This window comes from Schistocerca gregaria, unplaced genomic scaffold (genome assembly GCF_023897955.1).
Source record: "Schistocerca gregaria isolate iqSchGreg1 unplaced genomic scaffold, iqSchGreg1.2 ptg000707l, whole genome shotgun sequence".
Taxonomy (NCBI): Eukaryota; Metazoa; Arthropoda; class Insecta; order Orthoptera; family Acrididae; genus Schistocerca; species Schistocerca gregaria.
Genome location: NW_026062085.1, coordinates 303,961 through 309,920, shown reverse-complemented (window position 1 = coordinate 309,920; position 5,960 = coordinate 303,961).

The following is a 5,960-nucleotide window of genomic DNA, read 5'->3' as shown; positions in this document are numbered from 1 at the left end:
ATAGACAGCCGATCATAAAGCTTCCTGAACCGTTGTACATCGTGTCAATCGAATAGCTTTGCTTACCCATTAATGAATGTGTCGAAGGCTCTCTGGTCAGCCTCGAACAACTGAATGCGATTTCCATCTTCTTCTAACTCGTGCGTTAGAGCGTTGTTTCGAATTGTCGGCAAACTGCTCGATAGATTCGTCTCGTCGCATTCGCAGACTGCAAAGCTGCTCTCTGTAAAAACTGATCGCACTTTTACGTTTAAATCTGTGAACAGTCGTTCTAAAGTCATTGTAATCTTGTTTTCACGCAAGTAGGCTCTGTGCTAATGAAATCTTGTGCTGCTCTTTGAATTCTTAATTTGGCAACCACTAGCTTACCGGAATCTGTCGATCCTAACAGGGCGGCACCTTCAAGTTTTCGTAAAAAAAACCACATTCACATCATCTTCGGGTTTCCCACTAGACACTGATGCTGATGGCAATAATAAATTTTTATTGTAGTTGTACCTGTACTGCATGAACCATCATTTGCCAAGTCTCTCTGAATGTTAGCTTTGCTTCTTTCTGCTTCTAACTGCCGAATCTTCTCGTGCCGTTCATAATGTGTTTGTAGATAGAAAACGTTACTGACTGGATTGCGACATTTCGTCTAATTAAACGCCAAAGAGTCGCTCAAATGTAGAATAAAAATCGATCACTGCCTTTCGTATTCTAGCCAAACTGGAGTAGACGAATCTGAGTTCCAGCGTTGATTGTCCCCACGTAGTTGAAATATGTTAATGTTGTTGCTGCTCCTCGAAGTTCACGTTGTGCTGCACATCTTCAGGACTGTAGATTTTCTATCATTATCCCCATGCAGTCAATTAGATAATGGAGGTAGTTTGTGTTGCCCAAGATGATGATTAGACGAAATAGTTGTCAGGATTTGTAAGCGGTGGGTCCTTGATGTACGGCAATATGCGAACACCGAGAAGGAAGTTTAAACAGTACTGTTAGTGAAGGCAGATTATAAAACAAGCACGCTACGCGTACCCATCGTCACTGTCCGACATCCTAACAGTGGCTAATGCGGTCATATCGAAAGGCTCCATGGTGAGCTACGAAAAGACACACTCGCGCCTGAGGCCGCGCTAGTTAATACCACGCGCTGTGGCCAGACAGCGGCTGGTGGCGTACTTAGCGTCGCACTGCGGCCGGATGTGCGTCTACTGACCAAGCAAACTGTCAGCATTCGAGATACGTCGGCTGGCGAGCACATGTTACGTACCGTACGGCTGCGCACAATCCGTAGACCCTTACAGGATTGTAAGGAAGTTCAGATTTAAACAGGCTGAACTTCAATCGTCGTTCATAGTATTGCCCACAAAACACTCGACTCAAAATAAGTGGTTACAGGCTCGGTAGTCCGTGCAGAATACAGTGGCCGGTAGATCGCAGATGGCAGGGCACGTGTGAGGAGAGCAGTAGTGGTGGAGGTTGAGGGCAGGCGCTGCAGGGGAAGTGCCGTTCTGATCTGAAACCTACGCTTACATTTATGTAAATACGAAGTTTGGCCCCTCCACACCCCCACTCGGGAGGTGACCGTTCAATAGGATCTGTCACCTGATTTGGTTCGTACGTAAAAATAACTTCGCTTTAAATGCAGCCTGGTTGTTGACCGTACGTAACGTCCAGAGAAACGCCATGAGTGGCGAGTATTGAGTAAAACCATCACATTTTACTGGTTTAGATTTTGAAATGAGCTTCTTTCCACAGTACCATCTAACATGTTATACAGACACGACTTAGAGAGAATTATGAAACAGTAGCTTAGTAAGTTAATGAAGTCACGAACTGAGGAAAAGCAAGGTCAGTAGCTTATGGAAAAGTACATGCTCAGTACAAAACATGTAACGTCTTAAGTTGCACAAAATCCGTAGCATTTCTTTTCACCAGCCATCGATTGCCCTGAAAAATTACATTCTTTCATCGACTGTAGTTAGTGGAACAACACGGCAATGTTTTGCATGATAATCGTAAGGCAAAATCCTCTGTGTATAATTTGCCAAAATCTCGTTTAGGTATCTCAAACCGTTTATGAAGTATGGGGAATGTCGTGGATATTTCACTCCGGCTTCATCGCTGGCGCGGTGCGATACCAAATGAGTGAGCTGCATCAAATAAATTTCCTCGAGTTTGGTGACAGGCGCCCGCTCAAGTCTCAAGAAAAGTTGAGTGCGTCAGGTAAGTTCCATGTGCAGTAACATTATGTAACATTCAATGAACACAAGATAGTTTTCATTGCTAACTCTGCGAATTTCGCGCGGTGTCTTGATTCCACGTAAATATGACAATAACTATGACCATCAATGGAATATTAGCATAAGCAGAGATAAAAGTAAAGAAATTTTTTGCCGAATGTTGTCTGTAAAGTCGTTTGAGAAAGATCGCAGGGCGTGTCTGGATTCCGTCATTGCAGCGTGTTACTGACCAGTCGAAAACGGGCGACTACGTTGGTCTACCTCTCCGAACAAATGAGTTAACACGCTCAGTGCTTTGGACAAAAGAAATCTGTGCTTATAGGTTTCATTCAGTTTTATTCATATTGGTATCCAATTCAACTCCTGTATTTAGTTTAACTCAGCGTTAGCTATATTCCACAGAATACGCAGTTCAGATATCAACTCCATAAGCTGCTCATCTGAGACAGAGCAGTGGTCAGCCGACATTTCTGATGACTTTCAATAATTAGGTAAGAAGAATTAACTACCCTGTTCCTGCCCGTACGCGAGAAACAAATACTGCATCCGTCGCCTAGTAATTCGCTACTGTTAGACCTCGCCCACTCTAACAGCCAAGCAAATCGCTGCGGCAGATTTAGAGACGGGCAAAACTTCTCAGAAATCGGATCAGAACTGGTCAAACACCGGGTAGAACTATTTCTTTTTCATGACTCACCGCTTTCACAAAATAAGTGAAAGGAAGTCACATCGCCTTTTTAAGTCGGGTCACTAAGCAAAAATTCTTATCTGGTTAGATCCTAGTTCTAAAGAACTTACAAAGAGGAGTAACAATTGCTACTGCCCTATTAATGGCGTGAGATTAGTTTGAAACATCGTGTGCTGTAAAAGTTACAAATGTTGCAAAATAATACTAAATATTTATCAAGTGATCCTTCTTATATTTGGATATTTTAATTGGAAAATTACAGTATATAAATTAAAACTGTAATTAGTATTTCTATATTAATTTAGTCAGTATTAACAGATGTGTATTCCAAAAAGGAATTTATAAATAAAATATGACCCTCTTCAGTCGATGTCTCTTCTCAGGGACATTAGTAGTGGTTTTAGAAATATTCGTTGACAGGGCACTAATGTTGCTCTGATGCATAACGCTTTAGGAACAAATTGATACAGCGTCGGCCACTGTATTTTTCTTGTTTCTCACCAGTTCACGGGATCGCCGTTTCGAGGTAAATATCCCTCCACTAAATATTTATCCGAGTCTACAATTGCAGCATTTTGCACGTGGTGCCTTTCTTGGTTTCACCAAACTCGTTCTAGGTTGCTCTGGCATTATAGTGGTAAATGGTTCAGAAATGAGCTGTGTTCTTGTTGAAAAACCAACGCTAACGTTTCTGTAATAGCCTTCGTGCTGAAAATCGTTGTTTGAATCGGAGGTCCAGTAACGTTGCCTGCGCAATTCGTTCCAGGAGATAACGCCAAAGCACTCAGATAACCCTTTAAGGAAATTACAAACCAGTAACTCGTTCTTGAGGACATTCTTTCTGTCCTTCCGATTTCAATTGTTCCGTTAATCGTCTTCAAAACGGTCACATTCAAAAACGAGAATCTTGCCATCACTTTGGTACCTGACTGTAACTTTCAAAATCAGTGAAGCCTGTTGCATCATCTACCAGGATGTATCTTCTAAGTTAAAGATGATAGATTTTTGACTGAAAACAGCGAGGCAAGAAACTGAATCGCAAATTGTCAATTTTCGTTTTTTTATCACTGAAGTCATTTCATAGTGCAGCGTATCATATGGTGTTGAAATGAAGCAAGTCGTTCTCCTACAAATGGTAGAAAAAGTAGTGCATTTTACTCTGTATGTTGGTGAAACCAAATAAGTCACTGACTTATTTCGATCCAACAGATGCTACTAGTTCCTACGCTCAGCCTGTTTTCCTTCGATAGTCTACATCCAATTCCTTTGTTGTGGCCCTAATAGTCGCTGTTAATGCTCTTTGCGCGGCAGTTTGTTGTACTACTATGGCTCAAAAAGAATACTACAGATGACTGCGGAATTAAGGTAAAGACAACCTCTGTAATTTCGAGAAGGCAGTGCTTTTGTACGAGCTATGTTCGAGGGAAAGCAATTAGAAAATTGCAGGTAAATACCAATCTTCCTTGCAACAACCATAGGAAACTATAGTTGTAAATATCAATATTACCAGAAATATCACTCTTCTATTATTAATTTCCTTCCAGATGCAGAATTCAATGTAATGCCTCAATTGACGTAATTCATCAGAATATTTTGGCGAAATTTCTTGGTCATCCTCTTTTACAAACTGAGGATTGTTTGTAAAAACTATGACATAACTCTGAATATCTATGAGTTTACAATCAACAGAGATGTAAATTAGTATAATGTTACTGCCTAGCCAGTGTTTCATGCACCGGATCTGAGGACGGCCACGTTTGCTCATTCTAATGCCAGCAGCTTGCAGTGTCGCCTGGTCCAAAACACTGTCATTTGCTATAAGACAATCACATTCTGCGTAATGGTAATTTTTAGTACTTTACTGTTACTTAGTTAAGTGTATTTATGATAAAAATAGAAAAATACGAATTTAGATATATAACAAACATCACACACATGATAAAGTGGCAGGAGGGATGTCAAGGAGTGGTAATCTAATGGAAGTGGAGGAAACCAAGGAGAGATTTAGGTGACAGATATCATGCTGTGGAGAGTTTCTTTACAATTGTGATTCTAAGATGTTGTACACATTCAAATTGCCCACAAGATGCACCAGGCACCCATTTTAATCTAATGTTTAGTGGTCATTATGGCTGGAATGAAATATGGGCTACCAGATCCATTTGGAGGACACAAACTATCAGGTTGGCCTGGTGAATGGAAGAGGTCAGCAAAAGTTAAATTTTGTGGCCAGACATGAATAGTCAAGGTGAGCCTACCTTCAGAAAGCATCAGACCTGGTTGTGAAGTTCTTATTTAGGATAATTTTGTTTGACCAGTAGTTCTTCAGGTGTGTTCAATACAAAATGACTTTTCATGGCTCATTTGATTCTCTATTTACATACAGTATAAAATGTATTATGATACAGGAGTCCAGCAGATACCGGTAGTACGCATACAAAATAAAGTTGGGATTGCAGACCTAGTTATGTAGAATTGGGAGAGACAAGGAAGTTGGGTTTGTTGTCCAGTCTACATTAATGTACATTAAAATCTGCATCACATAAGGAATTGTGAATCAGGTCGTAAGTATGACATCCATGTACGCATATAATCAAACCTGCAGCCCAGTAATTCCATCAATTCTAAAGATTTAGAACAGCGAACTAAGTCACACACAGAAACTGCATAACACAAAGAAAAAACTCCATTTGCAGAGTGAAGGTAGGTAAAAATGAGGTAGGTTAACTCCTTAGGAAACTAGAATTGGTGACATTCATCTGCAGGTTGTTTTCCGTGTCAGGCTAGTTAGACACCAGGTTAATTACAGAAATGAGGAAAAGATGTGAGGAATAAGTTACACACAGGGGCATATACTGTGAAATGTTGGCCAGACAGAGCACCTTTAGAATATGATCAAAGTAATATGTGGAGAGTACCAAAGTCAGTCTAGTTTAAGGTACCTATCTTGAAGGCCCTCACACTAATACGGGCATGCAGAATATTTTACAGAGCTGTAGGTGGTAGGGAAAGGTCAAATTTTAAATAAATATATTTACCGA